Here is an 18,371-nt window from a genome sequence, read left to right on the forward strand (position 1 = left end):
GTCATTTAGATCGTTTTCAAAATCATAATTCTAACCAAGAAAATTACATGTTGATCTTAGATTAATGATAATGATAGTGAAAATAAGGGTATTATCTGTTCACATAGGGTAGTTGATTAGAATTATAACATTAATATATATATATATATATATATATAATTCTAATCAACTACACTATATATATTACATTTGGTGAGTGTACAATCCTCATCGAATTTGATGAAGACCGGAGGAACTCAACAATTTGTTTGCTAAAATAACTAACGACATTTAAATAAATTTTCACCCAAATTTATTAGACTAATCAAAATAACCTTTAGCTTATCTAATCCAATGTGAAACCACTCTGACGTCGAAAGAACTTTTATTGCTTTTGAAAGCAAATTTTTCCAATTTCCACACTGAAGCAATTAATTGCTTTTCAAATATTAACCAAAAAGTCTATCTAGCATGAAACGTGAAAGTCCATCTAAACATGTCCTTTCATACATGTGACCCTACTTTTGATAAAAATAGGGTCACATAAAGATACTGAAATTATTTTCCTTGAAAATTGAGTGCTGTCCAGCTAAACATGTCCTTTCATACATGTGACCCTATTTTGTAATTTGCATGTCAAATTCAAAGGATATTTAAGAGCAGGCAACGTGTTGTCGGCGATAAATTATTTATGTATGTTTTACCATCACTCTCTGCTTCAATAGATTGAATGAAAAAACCAATGAAACGTGAAAGTCCAAAGGCAGGCATGGCAGCAAATCCCAAGCCTCCTCTTCTTTTCCTTCACGTTGTCTTGCTCTCCATACTTTTATTGCAAATCACAGCATCACCAGAAGCACAAGCAGAAGCTCTTGTCAAATGGAAAAACACCCTCGCCGCTCTTCCCCCTAGTTCTCCTCTCACTTCAAGGTCTCTTGCCAACCTCAACAACCTTTGTAACTGGACAAGCATTGTCTGCGACTCAACCGGAACAGTCTCCGAGATAACCGTCTCAGGTGCAAATCTCAGTGGAACACTAGCCCACTTCAACTTCACTCCATTCCTTAACCTCACCCGCTTCGACCTCAGCCACAACTATCTCACCGGGCCAATACCGTCGGAGATAGGCCGGCTAACGGAACTGCAGTACTTGAGTCTTCCCTTCAACTATCTCAATGGGAAAATCCCATATCAGATTACCAATCTTCAAAAGGTACACTACTTAGACCTTGGATCAAACCGCTTACTAAATCTTGACTGGTCGAAGTTTTTGGCCATGCCTTTGTTGACCCACCTTTCCTTTTATGACAATTATGGACTCACTTCAGGGTTCCAGGGTTTATACTTTATTGTCACAACTTGACCTTCTTGGATTTGTCCCACAATAAGTTCAATGGAACAATACCACCAAACATATCACACCTTTCCAAGCTCAAATATCTTAATCTAGGAGTAAACCAGTTCAGTGGTCTAATTCCTGAGGATATTGGAGTATTATTCAATCTTCTAGATATAGGATTGAACAACAATTCATTGGAAGGGAGAATTCCTTCTTCAATAGGCCAGGTCAAAGGCCTCTCGAGACTCGATCTTGGCATGAATAGCTTGAATTCATCAATTCCTTCTGAGTTTGGGTTTTGTACAAACCTCACCCTCTTGGACATGTCTCATAATTCATTCATTGGAGAAATTCCACCGGAAATAGGCTTATTGACAAAGCTCAATTATCTTTATCTGTATGATAATCAGCTTTCTGGCTCAATTCCATCCAAGATTGGGAACTTGAAAGATTTGTTGCAATTAGAACTTTCATACAATCAACTTTCTGGCTCAATTCCATTCGAGATTGGGAACTTGAAAGATTTGTTGCAATTAAAACTTTCATACAATCAGCTTTTTGGCTCAATTCCATCCGAGATTGGGAACTTGAAAGATTTGTTGCAATTAGATCTTTCATACAACCAACTTTCTGGTCCAATTCCTCAGACAGTCTGGAAGCTCACAAACCTTCAAGTCTTACAACTTTTCTCCAACAACCTCAATGACACAATCCCACGGGACATATCACACCTTTCCAAGCTCACAGTTCTTAATCTAGGAGCAAACCAGTTCAGTGGTCTAATTCCTGAGGATATTGGAGTATTATCCAATCTTCTATTTATAGAACTGTTCAACAATTCATTGGAAGGGAGAATTCCTTCTTCAATAGGCCAACTCAAAGGCCTCTTGAGACTCGAACTTCAAATGAATAGCTTGAATTCTACAATTCCTTCTGAGTTTGGGTTTTGTACAAACCTCAACCTCTTGGACCTTTCTCTTAATTCATTCACTGGAGAAATTCCGCCGGAAATAGGCCTATTGACAAAGCTCGATTTTCTTTATATGTATGATAATCAGCTTTCTGGCTCAATTCCATCCGAGATTGGGAACTTGAAAGATTTGTTGGTATTAGAACTTGGAGACAACCAACTTTCTGGTCCAATTCCTCAGACAGTCTGGAAGCTCACAAACCTTCAAGTCTTACAACTTGACTCCAACAATCTCAATGGCACAATCCCACCGGAGATTGGAGATATGGTGTCTCTGCAACTTCTTGATCTCAATGCTAACCAACTTGAAGGTGAGTTGCCGGACACGATTTCTCGGCTCGGTAATTTAACGAAAATCTTTCTTATGTCCAATAAATTCTTTGGCACTATTCCGAGTGACTTTGGGAAGTATAGTTCTCTGATCACTGTTGTCTTTTCCAACAACACATTCTATGGAGAATTGCCACCTGAATTGTGCAACAGCTTTGCTCTTGAAGTTTTAACAGTGAATAGCAACAACTTCACAGGGTCATTGCCAAAGTGCTTGAGAAAATGCTCACAACTAAAGAGAGTACGGTTTGATGGGAACCGATTCAGTGGAAACATTACATATGCATTTGGAGTTCATCCAAATCTTAGTTCCATTTCTCTTAGTGACAATCAATTTGTTGGTCAAATCTCAATGGAATGGGGAGAATGTGAATCTCTCACCGATTTACAGATGGACAGAAACCGGATTTCTGGAAAAATCCCAGTCGAGCTTGGAAAGTTGACACAACTACAACATTTAATTCTGGGCTCCAATCAATTGTCTGGGGAAATTCCAACTGTACTTGGAAATCTAAGCCGACTGTACAAGCTCAATCTGAGCAGGAACCAGTTGACAGGAGAGATTCCTCGGAGTCTAGGCGGTTTGAGTGAGCTTGACGATCTTGATTTGTCTACAAACAGTTTGACTAGGAACATACCAAAGGAACTTGGGAATTGTGGTAAATTATTGAGCTTGGACTTGAGCAACAACAACCTGTTAGGTGAAATACCAACCGAGCTTGGTAACTTAATGGAATTGCAGTTATTGTTGGACCTCAGCAGCAATAAACTCTCAGGAAATATTCCTGGAAACCTTGCAAAGCTTTCAAAATTGGAGGGTGTTAATGTGTCACGTAACCAACTTTCAGGAGAAATCCCATCATCATTTTCCCGCATGATTAGTCTACGCAGCAGCTCCATCGATTTTTCCTACAACAATTTAACAGGTCCAGTCCCAAGTAGTACCATTTTCAAACATGCACCTGCAAAAGCTTATGTTGGAAACTCTGGTTTGTGTGGAGATGCAGAAGGCCTAACTCTTTGTTCCAGAAAGAAAAAGCATTATAATCCGACTCTATTAGTTGTCCTCATTCCTGTCTGCGGCCTATTAGTACTGCTTGCAACCATTGTTGCTGGACTCCTCATACGTTACCGGAAGACCAAACTCCTGGTTGAAGAAAACAAAACAATTTTAGAGTGTGAGGAGACGGCCGAGTCACTGATATGGGGAAGAGAGGGTAAATTTACATTAAGGGATATCATGAAGGCCACTGAAAACTTCCATGAGAATTATTGTATTGGAAAAGGAGGATTTGGAAGCGTTTACAAAGCAGCATTGTCGACAGGTCAAATTGTTGCAGTTAAAAGATTTAACATGTCACAATCTAGTGGCATCTTAGTTGCCAATCATAAGAGTTTTGAGAATGAGATTTGCATATTGACAGAAGTTAGGCACCGCAATATCATTAAGCTTTATGGGTTCTGTGCCACTCGGTGGTGCTTGTACTTGGTTTATGAATATGTGGAGAAAGGCAGTTTGGGAAATGTATTGTATGGGGTGGAAGGGAAAGCAGAATTGGACTGGGGTAGAAGGGTGAAGATCGTGCAAGGTGTGGCTCATGCAATTGCTTACTTGCACCATGATTGTTCTCCTCCAATTGTGCACCGAGACATAACGGTGAATAACATCTTGCTGGAGTCAGAGTTCGAACCGCGGCTCTCAGATTTTGGCATTGCTAGATTGTGAGTTCAAATACAACTAACTGGACAACAATTGCTGGGTCTTATGGCTACATGGCTCCAGGTAAGCTAACAATCTAGTTTCTAGATTTTTGTTTTAGGATAGACTATAATAATTATGAAAATAGTTTTTAAAAGAAAAGGTAGCTGTTTAAGTAATGGAGTAGGATCGGGTCCCTGAAATTCCCTCTTGAATTCCTTAGAATCCAGAAAAGAAATTTCAGGGGATCCTCATTTAGTGGAGTATAAGAAACCCTTCAAAGAAGAAAGAGTTTCTCATATTAGGAAGTGTTTATCTTATCCTTATACGGATGCTGATTTTGTTTTATGGATGCGCAGAGCTCGCATTCACGATGCGAATTACGGATAAATGCGACGTTTATAGCTTTGGAGTGGTGGCATTAGAAGTTATGATGGGTAGGCACCCAAGGGAGCTCTTATCTTTCCAGTCATCATCCAAATCAACAAAAGCAACTCCAATTTCAGACAGTGCAGAATTTCTTCTGAAGGATGTGCTAGACCAAAGACTCCCACAACCAACCGGCCAAATTGCGCATGATGTGGCATTTGTGGTGAGAATGGCCTTACATTGCGTGAGTGACACGCCAGAGTCACGACCCACCATGCATTTTGTGGCACAAAAATTGTCAGCTTGAACCCAAGCTTGCAATTCCTACCCAATGGACACAATGACCCTTAGCGAGCTCACAAGCAACTAGAACAAATTGGCATTCTGGTAGCATCCAGTAAATAAAAATGTTGGACCTTGAGGCCATGTATGCTAGTATTATCTTTTGTATTTTTGAATAATCTCTAGGGCTGACGTCCAATTGAGGGCTAGTGACTTCAACCCTAACAGTGGGTTCTCTTTTGCCACGTAACTTCTCCTTATGACTTGTATGTTTCTTCAATAGTGTTTCACGTATATAATCTAGTATTTACTATAAATAATTTCACCATCCATAACCAGCCAAATTTGAGATTGTCTTAGTTTGAGCAAGTACCCTATTGGAATATAGAGTTTTTACTAGTTATTTTTTTATGTCATATATTGAAAAGATCTCATAAATATGAGTAGTCACTATGACATTAGATTTAAACTTGTCCTAATTCATTTCATTTAAAATGGAGAAAAATTATTTCATGATACAAAATAGATTTCACAGATCTAATTGTATATATGTTGCCATGTATTTACAATTTTAGATAAAACAAAATGAAATTTGGACCATGAGAGATGTCCCAACCACTTAGAAAAATAAAAAACAACATAAACACAATTTAGATAGATGAAGGAAATACAACTTCCAATTTGCCATATTAGCATACAATTAAAGAGTGACATTAAGAAAAGCTTGCAATTTTTCTTCAATTGTGTAATAAAATATGGCCAATTAAATATATATATATATATATATATATATATATATATATTTGCTACAATTCTTCCTTGATTAAATAGATATAGACGTGCCCATGGATCGTAATAGGCACGTTCTTTCACTTTGGCCCCAACTATTAATTTAACTCTTGCGGGGAAAGAACTTCTATTGCTTTTGTAAGCAAATTTCCAATTTCCACACTCAGTTTATTTCCATGAAGCTAACAATTGCTTTTCAAATACTAATCAAAAAGTCTAGGCCGTGCGTTATAAGTCAAATTTAAAGGATATTTAAGAGCAAACCAGTACATGTCGGTGACAAAGACAAATCTGGTTTCCTTGCCGTGAGACTCATGAAAGGAACTAAAAACATCATCGGTCCACACCACCTCCGGCCCCTAAAGAAGTTAATGCACGACAGAGGAAAGCGGAAAGGTAAGAGATTGAGTCACACAATTTAAATACAATGAGAATTTGATAGAGTTTTAAACCCTAACTCTACCCTTAATTTGATTGATTTTGGGTCCAGCCTCTTATTAATATACAAAATAAGACTTTAGCTCTTAATTTCATGCACCAGAGCGTGTTCCTCATGTCCTGGGCAGTAGCCTCCTCCTGCCGCTCCTCCACTGTCACCACCGTCATCCCAACTCTTTACCACCACCATCTGATCTGCTGCAAGTACTGCATGTGCCGGAGCGTGAGTGTGGACCTCATGCTCCGGTGCGTGTTTCGCTTCCCCAGGATAGTGCACCCCTTCGACCGCTCCTCCACCTTCTTCACCGCCACTTGCTTGGTTTTTTGTTGTATTTCCACTTGTTGTATTTATTTTTCTATGTTTTCTTTTGTTTCCATGTATTTCCTGCTGTTTTGTTTGGGTTTTATGGGTTTTAGTCTCCACCTGGATTACAGCTTAATTTTGTAGCGGAGACTAGTGCTTTCGGAGACAGTACTCCCTTCCCTGACTAGTGGCTTCCCTATATTGGCTTCCTTCGGGAGGTGTTCTTTGCTGGGAGGGCAAATAGGTTTGGACCTCATGGCAGTGGCGGAGAGAAAGGGGGGTGGGCGATCCCGGTAAAAAAAAAAAAAACAAGTAATTTTAAGTCGATAGTTGAAGGACGCCCCTGGTAAGAAATTTCAAAATCCTTACTGCCCTGCAAAACATTTTTACCACCTTAAAAAAAAAAAAAAAAAAAAATCTCAAAACTTAACTCTTCAGCACCAGTGGTCCAGCATGGCAATACACTAAACAAAAGAAAGAAGACAAAAAATAAAATAAAATAAAATAATCTATATCCTAAATCCCTAACCCCTCTTCCCGACTCCAACCTATCCTGCGGCTCAAGAGCGTTTCGTTTTCACTTTTCAGACTTGCCGACTGTCGAAACAAATCACCAACTTGAGAAATCCAATTCCGTTGAAGTGTGGGGATTATTATTCCCTCCAAAATCAAACACAAAACCTCTGCTCTTGCACTGTAATAGGCTAATAACCGTGGACTGTGCAGCACTCACTCACTTGTTCACCGATTAGCGACAAATAACCAGTCCTACTCCTGGCTGTGGCTGTCCAGATCTGAGAGTCTGAGATCAAGAGTGGGAGAGTGACGACTCTGTAGTCTCTGTGAGTATTCTCCTCTTAACAGTTGCTAGCTTGCTTTATGCCTTTATTGTTTGTAAATATATGCAGTTCCTAGGGGATATAAATATATTTGGTTGGTAGTGCTTAGAAAAGTGAAAAAGAAAGAAGAAAGTGGAAGAATAAAATACTTTTTAGTTTGTTTGTTGCTTGCTATAGAGGTTGTGCACAGCAGCACAAGAGTCCAAGACCCACGGTCCCCACAGCCTTCATTGCCTTCATTGTGTTTGTTCTTTGTACATGGTCATTGGTCAAATTTGTCATAATTCATTAATTCATAACTAAGAATTAAAGAATGACTCACAAAAAAATAAAAAATTAAAGAATTAAAGAATGGTAAAGATTCAAAATACTGCTTGTTTTTTTCTCTCCCCAATTCAAAAACTTTATTATTTATTTATTCATTTTGTAGATTGTAGTGGGGCGCTCCCATTGTAGATGCGTATTTCTTTTTTAATTGGGCAATTTGCAAACTCTAATATGATTGACCGAAATTTATGGAGCATTTTAATTGTGATATATCTCTTATTTTCATCATTTTGTTTATCTTATTCTAATAAAAACAATATTGTCATTTTTTTTGTAAGGTGTGTTTTATATATTTTGGGATTTTGTCAAGCATTATTTTGAGATTTCAGTTGAAGCATTTTGAAGTTGATATGCTTAATCATCCGAAACTACAAAAATTGTCTTCCATTGCGGAATTATGTCGAGGATTGATAGAGGCCGGAAAATCAGATACATATTATCTTATTGATAGATTGATTAGTCTTGTTTTGACTCTTCCGGTGTCTACAGCAACTACCGAACGAGCATTTTCAGTAATGAAAATTGTCAAAACAAGACTTTGTAACAAAATGGAAGATGAGTTTCTTGGAGATAGTTTACTTGTCTACATTGAAAGGGAAATTGCTAAAAGCTTTGTTTCAGATTTGAGACTTGATGATTTTTTTGCTCTAAGGCTGTGTAGAATGCAATTTTAGGCCCTTTGTATTTTGTATTTTCCCTTTACTTTTGTACTAGTGCTTACATGGTAACTGATATATCAATTAAGCATATATTTATGAAGTCGAATAAATATGATTTTTGTGATACATATATTGTGATATAATTTCTTCTTTTTTCTTTTTTTCTTTTAATTGTATTTACCATAATACAATAAAAATATAATATATAAAGAGAAAAAAAAAAATTATTTTATTATTATATTTTATTGACGCCCCCGGTAGAATGAATTTCTGGATCCGCCACTGCCTCATGGGGTTCTTACACTTGTAATTAGGGTTTGTAAACCTCATGAGATTTATGACTCTTCATGCACTTCTTTTACTTTTAAAACTGCTTTATGCGGTCCTTTGGAGAGGACCAGGCTAATTATTTTTGGGGTGTCAATGTGGGCGGTTAGAAACTGCCCGCTAACCGCTGTGACCACTAACTGCTAACCGCTTAACCGTATTAACCATTAACCGCCTAACCGCTATAACTGCCTAGCGGTTAGAGGTTATTGGGTTTACTAACCGTAACCGCTAACCGCTATGACCACTAACTGCTAACCGCTTAACCGTATTAACTATTAACCGTCTAGCGGTTAAAGGTTATTGGGTTTACTAACCGTAACCGCTAACCGCTAAGCACCTTTTTATATAATATATTTTTATAATTATAATTATAATAATATTTATACACATAACATAATCATTTGATCATTAAATCACAATTTTTTTTTTAGATAGTTAAATCACAATTTGAGTGTTAATATATTATCACTATAATTTATATGATTATATCACATGATCAATTAATCATTAAATCATTTGATTATATAATAACAAATTATACATATATAATATGACATAACTCATAAGTATACCAATTCATACTAATACAACAGTTAAGTATCTAGAGACTCAGTTCCAATGTATGTTATAAACTTATAAGTCTATATATGTTATAAATTAGAATTATACATATATGCATATGAATAATATAAATGTATAAGATCAATACTTAATCATATGATTCAATGACAATTCAAATACTTTATTCAAGTTAATCATATTATTAACGTACAATGATAATGTGATTCGTATAATATCAAATTAAGTAATTTGCATTAGATTCAATAATATGTTACTTATAACCACAATTGAAGTATTAATATATTATCATTCTAATTTATATGATTATATAATAACAAAGTATACATATATAATATGACATAAGTCATAAGTATACCAATTCATACTAATACAACAATTAAGTACCTAGAGACTTAGTTCCAATGTATGTTTTAAACTTATAAGTCTATATATGTTATAAATTATAATTATACATATATGCATATGAATAATATAAATGTATAATATCAATACTTAATCATATGATTAAATGACAATTTAAATACTTTATTCAAGTGAATCATATTATTAATGTACAATGATAATGTAATTCGTATAATATCAAATTAAGTAATTGACATTGAATTAAACAATGAGTTACTTATAAACACAATTGAAGTATTAATGTCTTATCATTCTAATTTTAGTAATATTATCACTATAATTGATATGATTATATCACATGATGAATTGATCATTAAATCAAATGATTATATAATAACAAATAATACAAATAATCATATATAATATGACATATAATCATGTATATGATATGTTTTATTTGAACTTCTTTTATATGTTGTGTTGAACTTTTTTTATATGTTGTGTTGACTATATATGTGTGTGTGTGCGTTTTTTTTTTTTTTTTAATTAAAGTGAACCGGTTATGATTTAATATTTAAGAAATTTTTTTAAAGTACAAGTAAATGTAAATTTTGGGTCAAATATTTTTGATTTTTCAATATGGGCTCTTTTAATAACAATTGGGCCTAAGAAGACACAAAAAATACAAAAAACAAATGAAGGTAAAAAATGCTACACTAATAAAAAAAGCCTAAAAAAAAAGCCCAATTTTCAAAAAACGGTTAGCGAGCGGTTGCCTATTTTACTAACCACTAACCAGCGGTTAGCGGTTATGGTGAGTGAAATCTACTAACCGCTAAGGCGGTTATAGTTAGCGGTTATTAGCAATAACCGCTAACCGTAACCGTATTGACACCCCTAAATTATTTGGCCAATTTCCTACTTTGTTCTAGTTACCTGTTTATTTCTATGTTTTGGTCTATTGTAGGGGAACCCAACCCTTTTCAGTATTTTGATCACTTCTAACCCTTTCCCAATATGATTAAAAAAAAAGGGTTAATAACTTTTTTGGTACCTGGGTTTTAATGTTTTTATTTTTTCCCCCATCAGTTTTAAAAAAGACAAAACGAGTACCTCAGATTTTGAAAAAATACCGAATCACCACCTTCAGTTTGAAAAATTCTATGGGGGTGGTTCGGGGGCTAAAAGGGGGTGGCCGAGAAGGTCAAACTGGGGGTGGCCGGCCACCACCCCCTGGGGGTGGTTCAGCCACCCCCATTGAATTTTTCAAACTGGAGGTGGTGATTCTGTATTTTTTCAAAATCTGAGGTACTAGTTTTGTCATATTTTAAAACCTAGGAAGGAAAAAATAAAAATATTAAAACCCAGGTATCAAAAAAGTTATTAACCAAAAAAAAAAATATGCCAATAACCTCATTAATTAATAAAAGGTGTAAATACTAAATACCTTCCCTGGGATTTCACTTAATTTTTTTTCCCCTAAGGGTTTATTTGGTATTACAAACAAGAGGTCCTTCTAGTTTTGATAAAAGACAAAATTCGTTCTTCTGTCCATTAACCGTTAGTTGACCTAACGGAACTTCACGTTGACCAATTAGAAGTTGACATTTGGCATAAGTAGCCACGTCATCAGTGATGTCGTTGCACCTAATTAATTTTTTTTTAAAAAAAATTAAAATTAAAAAATTAAAAAATATATATATATTTTTTCATAAAAAAAAATGTGGGGGTGGCTCGCCCACCCCCAATGGTGATTTGGGGGTGGTTTCGGCCATCCCCTTGGAGCCATACTGCCACCCCCAGTACTCCATTGGGGTGGTTTTGGCCATCCCCTTGGTTCCATGGGGGTGGCCGAGCCACCCCCAGTACCCACTGGGTGGTTTCGCCAACACCCCTTTTTTTTTTAATTTTTTTTCTTCAGTGAAAAAGTATATTTTTTTAATTTTTTTTAAATAAATAATTTAATTAGGTGCCATGTCATTACTGATGATGTGGCCACTTATGCTAAATGTCAGCTTCCAATTAGTCCACGTGGAGTTCCGTTAAGTCAACTAACAGTCAATGGACAAAAGAACGAATTTAGTCTTTTATCAAAACCAGAAGAACCTCTTGTGATACAAAATAAACCTTAAGGGGGAAAAAAAAATTAAGTAAAACCCCAATGGGGTATTTAGTATTTACCGCTTAATAAAACTAAAAGACCCAATTGTTTATTTCCTTGTAATGTGTCACAAGTTTTACTCACACAACTAGAGTGGTTATGACACTTGTTGTCATGCTAAATCACTTTTTTAAAATTTAAGCTAATACCATTGCAAAAAATAAAATAAAATTTAATGACTCCCCATTAGTGACATTTTAAGGCCTCAAAACGTCACTAATGGGATGGTGATGTGTCATTAGCGACGTGAGTGACATGTCAAAAATTTAGGAGGTACTACTGGGATTTAGTGATGTGTAGAATGTTGACATGTCACTAATTAATGACGTGCCAATATCGACACGTCACCAAATTGGTGATGTGTCAAAAAGTAAAAAAACGTATCTATATATATATAACCAGCCATGAGGCGGTAATGACAATAATATAATGAAATTAAAGAGCTTAAATTAAAACAATTGAGAAGCTGGAATCAAAAACTTAAATTCAAGATGGAATACAAAATATCTTACAAGAGTAAGTGTTAGGACTTACTAAAGTAAGGGCTAAGAGAGGAGAGGATACAAGAAGAAATCGAAATAAGAAATCAGGGGAATGGCTAGAGAGCTTCTAAGGAAGAGAGTAAAAGCTTCTGCCTTACAATGGGGAAGGGACGCCCGTTATATAGGCGAGTTACAGATAATAAACCAAATTACAATTATGCAGCAAATAGTAAAAAGCAGATTCCGCGTTACTGTGGAGTCCGTTAGTCAAAAGTAAACAGTACATCCATGCGCACTGTTGAGTCGGCGCCAATCTGAAACAGTAAAAACATCAATTTGGAACAGTAGCTGTCCGCATTGTAGTGTCGGCAGACAAAATATGAACAGTGAGTGGGAACAGTAATCATGCACAGTGTGTTGGCAGCAGCAGTGATAGTGAACAGTACTTTTGAACAGTAACTTCAAATAGTGATGAATAGTAATTTGGAGCAAAATCTTTGGTAGTGAAAAAAAAAAAAAAAAAAAAAAAAACCAGCCGTTATGAGCCAGTTTTTGCAATTCTGAATGATTACTAGTCGTTATGAGGCCATTCTGGAATCTTGAGATAAAAGGCTGTTGTAAGCCAAAATGTCAGTCTTCATCATCTGAGATAGATTCAATAAAAGCTTTGATCCATTGTTTCTTTTTAGAAATAGATGAAGAAGTGGAGGAAGGGATTGGGGACGGCACTGGGGCCAAGGGTGGCAAATTAGCTGAAATACTTTGAACTAAATTCTCAACTTGTTTGACAGTGTGGTCAATTCTGGAGGATTTTCCCCAGGTTTTTGCTTGAAACCAATGTCATTCAATTTTTTCTTCATTTCTAGCATAATTCCATGTCAGAAACCAGTGAATCCTGTATTTCTTAGAAAAATGAAGCATAGATGGGAAAATGGGGTTGTAATCATCACAACAACCGTCACAGGTAATATGGGATGAGAACAGATGATAAGCATAAATAAGCTGAGGTGGGAGAGCATCTAAAGTAAGACCAAATTGATTCCACCACTAGTTAAACCAAGCAGGGAGAAAACCATTAAATTGCTTATCAAAGCTGATATACCAAAAATGCTTAAAATCAGAATTTTGGAAAAGCATGAATTGGAACCAGGCATTAACATAATCATAGTAAGAATAGGGAATGTGGGAATTGGAGGAAGGCTTTAGAGAGGAAGGATGAGAATTCCATTCATCGATAGAGATGAAATAGACAAACTATGCTATAGTACCAACAATCGTTTGGGGATTCTTGGTTTTAAAAAGTGGTCAAAATCGAACAGACATTGTTTGAATCAAAATATCAGTATAAAATGACAAATCTTTCAAAGGATGTTCAGGAATCCAATGAAAATTTGGGGGAAAATAAGAATGAGCTAACTGTTGTGGGGTCTTAGAATGATCTTCAGAAGAAAATAAATACTGATAAAAAGGTAGGACAATAAAGGGAATGGTAAGATTAACAAGAGGAGGGCTAGGTTCCTCAGGAGGAGCCATAGTTTCTGGTTTATGGAAATGACTGAAAGCAGAGGTAGTTGATTGAGAAATTTGAGAGTAGAAAGGGGAAAGACTTGAAAATTGAGTAGCTATGGGAGTATTAGGAGGAGAATGAGGAATAATAGGAGCAGGTTTAAAAACAGGATTAATCTTTTCCTTGCCCTTTTTGCTGGCCATTGTGGCTCTGCAAAAATTCACGAGTAAGGAAATCAGGAATTGAATTATTAGAGCCCTTAATATATTCAATATCAAAATCAAAAACACTTAAAATGGCTTGCCATCTGGAAAAAATTTATTTTGATGCAATATTTTCAACATCCTTTTCCAAAATATACTTAGCAGATTTACAATCAATTCGTAAAAGAAATTTTTGATTAAGCAAGTCAGACTGGAATTTAGTAATGCATAAAACAACAGAAAGAATTTCTTTTTTAATAGTACTATAATTAATCTGCGCAGTGTTGCAAGATCCAGAATGAAAACGGATGATCTGTTCTGGATGTTTTGAGGAAGATCCTGGAGAAATAATCTGTTTCAGAATGCCTCCAAATCCAATTTCAGAAGCATCAGTATCAACAATTTTGAAGGAATTGTCAGAAGGAATTTCTAAGCAAGGAAGAGTTTTAACATGAAGCTTAATTTCTTTGACAAGAGAAGTGTGAGCATCAGACCAAGGGGGAGGATTATCCTGCAACCTGTCAAACAAAGGTTTGCAGTGTTTTCGTAAATCTTTGTAGAAATCAGCAATATAATTCAGAGAACCAAGAAATCTTTGGAGTTGGGATTTATCAGAGATAACATCAGGAAATTTGTCAGCAAATTGAATAGCCCTGTCAATAGGACGAATCTGACCTTTAGAGATATCAAACCCAAGAAATCTAATCTTATCTTGGAAGAGTTTGATCTTTTTGGCTGAAACAACAAACCCGTTATGTTTGATGGTTTCTAGAAACGATTACAAATGTTTCCAGTGTTCATCAATGGACTTTGAGAAAACAAGAACATCATCAATATAAACAATAGTGAAATGGCTGAAGGGATTGAAAATATCGTTCATGATATTATGAAATTCACTAGGAGCATTCTTTAAACCAAAAGGCATGACATTCCATTCATAGTGTCCAAAGGGGGTAGTAACGGCAGTTTTGTACCTATCACTATCCTTAATCTGGACTTGCCAAAAACCTAACTTCATATCGAACTTAGAGAAGACAACAGCATCACTAAGGCGATTCACTAAATCTTTCCTATTGGGAATAGGATATCTAATCCATTCTAAAACATCATTGAGGGACTTATAGTTGATAACCAATCTAGGAGCACCTCATTTTAACTCAGCATTCTTCATAACATAAAAAGTAGCACAAGACCAAGGAGATTTACTCTTACGAATAATTCCCTTAGCAAGCAGATCAGCAATTTCTTTTTGACAAAATTCTAAAGTTTCGGCATTCATTTGAATAGGCCTTGCTTTAGTTGAAATTTTGTTTTCAGAAAATTCTTTAACATAAGGTAAAGAAACAATATGCTTTTTCCTATGCCAAAAAGCATTAGGAAGTTCAGAACAAACAGAATCAATAATCAGAGTATTGAAAGCAGAGATCTTTGATTGCAAAAGCTTGTTAGAAAGCTGTTCAGCAATCTTTTTGTATCTTAATTCTTGATTGAGAAAATTGAGTTGTTTACTCTTGGCATAAATTAAATTCAAATGATCATCATCAATATCATGTTTAGAAGCAAAATGGAATTTTACTTCAAATCCCATCTTAACAGTTGAAACACCAGTATCATCAATAGTGAGAGGATAAAGCATGGCAATAAAAGGAAGACCAAGAATCACTTTATCAGTCATATTCTTGACAAGAACAGCAGGAATATGGAAGCAAACATTATTCTAACAAACATGAACATTATTCAATTCATACTTAATATGCAATTTGTTTCCACTAGCTGAATTCAATTGCTCAGTGGATTTTTCAAAATATTTGCTGGGAACAAGTCCTTCTTGGATGCAATTTAAATCAGCACCAGAATCAATTAATGCAATAACATCAAGGGTAAAATCTGGGGAAACAATAATATGCACTTTAGAATACCATTTGGGAGGAATAACTTTGTCAATTAAGCGAATAATCTTAACATCATCAGAAACAGTTTGTGGTATTCTTTTGACCTTTTTTAAATCAACAATTTCTTTTTTGATACTACTGATTTCATATTGCAAATCTGATTTAGTCAGAACAGAACAAGTACCAAGTTTTTCAGTAGATTGCGATTCAAAGAGAGTAGGTTTTGGATAAAAATTCTTTGTAGGATTCAAAGATCTGGATCCGTCAAAGATCCTTTGGAGTTTTGGCTCCAATTCAATCTTACCAAAGTTTTCTTCAAGAATTTTAATATCAGAATCAGTAGAATCATGAGAAATTTCAGAAGAGGAAGAGGAAGCTTTTTTGGACATAGCAAAATTCTGTTCGGAAGTATTGGCACGAGCAGTAGTTAATTCAGAAAGTAATTTGTTCACCTTCTCAAGGTTCATTTGAGAAGTAGTTTTCAAACCAGAAGATTTCTTTAAATCAGGGAGAGAAATCAAAGGTTTTTCAATCTTAGAAGGAGTGGAAGAGATTTTTAAATCAGTAGAGAGAGGGAATTTTTTTCTTCAATTCGATCTAACTGTTGTCCTATGATATGAAGAGATTGAGAAACAAAATTATTTTGCTCGATAATTTTCCTATTGTTATCAATAGGATCCTTATCAGGAGTTTTGAAAGGAGAACATTTAACAACAACTTTGTTATAATCAAGAAGAGTATTTTCAAGAGGAGGATGGGAAGATCTGACAACAGATTTATCTTCTTTAACAAAATTCTTTTTGACAACATTCAAAACATTATCAATAGGAAAATGTTTTTTAAGAAAATCAAAAAATAAAATATGAGTTTGGGACTCAATCATCATCTAAGTCCATTTGACTTTAATGAGATTTCGTTCCTTTTCAGAATATTTGGCACAATAAGCATGCCGTAAATCACGATTTTCTTTTGAACTAAAATCCTTGTGCAAAGCTGGCCAACCAATAACAGAAAAGAAATCTTTAATGTGAGCAGTAATAACATTACACTGATGAGGAAGATCAGTGGGAAGAGGAGCATTAAAATCAGAAGCAGAAGGAGAAACAGATCCACCTTCATCATTCGTTAGGGGATGATTTCTAGTAGAGTAAAAAGCAGAAAAAACTTGGGAATCGGTAGAAATTCCTTTAAGTTTTAAATTAGGGTTAACAGCAGGATAAAGAGGAGGAGGATTAAGAGACTCATCCACATCTTTATCAGGACGTCGGAGTCCTTCTGTGGTCGTGGAACCAGCAAAAGAATTCCTTCATTCGTTGACCAAAAGAAGTCGTTCGATTCTGCTTGAAAATCCTAAATCAAAAAAATTGATTTTAACAGATCCATCCATGTATTGTTGGATGTAATCAAGATTAGAGGCATCGTTCACTACTCGAAAAGGTTTTGTAACACCTTCCAAAAGCCACTCGTTGGGGAGGTCAATCTCATCCCAGCGAATCATTTTTGGAGTTTTAATATTAGCATTCTGAGTAGAACTTTGAATTAACAAAGTAGATTCACCTGTATTCTTGATCACAGCTTGTGGATCTAGATTTGTTTTCATCAATTTGTAGTAAATACGGTAGATGATAGCAAGAGGTCTGCTACTTTCTTCCATATTATAACCAGAAGTAAGAATATTCAAGGTTAAATCTTTAAGAATATGAATATCATTTAGAGCAAGAGAAATATTAGGAGAAACATCAAAGTGGACAAGCCCACCAAATAAAGAAGATTGAATCATACCAGGAATACTTGTTTTAAAATCAACAAATCTAGCATCACGCAAACATAACAAAACAGAAGCATTGATACCAAGTCGAGTCAAAGGCTTGACTGCAACTTGAACTGATCCAATATGTAAAAATTTGTAATTTTTAGCAAGAGAATCATTAACAAATTTCTTATTAAACAAGGTAATAGTTTGATTATTACCCGATATAGCAAATGTTTGTTCAACAATTTTAACAGAATATTCAGATCTAAAAGTATATTTAGACCAAGAAGTAGTATCAACATCTTTAGTAGAAAGCTTGGGGATATTCCATTTATCAAAATTAAAATTATTATCACCTTCAACTGAGAATTGTTCAAAATTAACCACGTCAGGTGGTACATTGGAATTAGAGCTAACAGAAGAATTAGATCTCCACATTTTGACACACAAACTAAACTCAAAATTACTCACTGGGTAAAGTCTTACAGAATCTCATCCTAGGTACTCACTCACAAGGCAAACTTCCTAAGTATGTCCTTCCTAGACGCAAAACTATCCACACATACCCTTGGTCTACATACAATTCCAAAACTATTCACACATACCCTTGGCCTACACTCAGTTCCTTCTTCATGCCCTAACACGCCAACCCAGGCTTTCAACGGGACTTACAGATACCTCGCAAACTAAACTGACGGGGTGGTGAACTACCATTTCTTACAAACTGTACTGACGGGGTGGTGGACTACCGTTCAACAACTAGGAGCTCTACACAGAAAAAGGTTAACATGGAGT

At 35.4% G+C, this 18,371-nt stretch overlaps 1 protein-coding gene and 1 pseudogene across 1 annotated transcript in view; both read left to right on the forward strand.

Annotated features, from left to right (window-relative positions):
- LOC132165876 (7-deoxyloganetin glucosyltransferase-like) overlaps positions 1-18,371 on the forward strand; it is an 82,850-nt gene that overhangs the window by 31,665 nt on the left and 32,814 nt on the right. The gene's annotated exons all lie outside the window — the stretch shown is intronic.
- On the forward strand, positions 697-5,302 carry LOC132166740 (probable leucine-rich repeat receptor-like protein kinase At1g35710; annotated as a pseudogene).

Source organism: Corylus avellana, chromosome ca11, assembly GCF_901000735.1.
Source record: "Corylus avellana chromosome ca11, CavTom2PMs-1.0".
NCBI classification, from domain to species: Eukaryota; Viridiplantae; Streptophyta; class Magnoliopsida; order Fagales; family Betulaceae; genus Corylus; species Corylus avellana.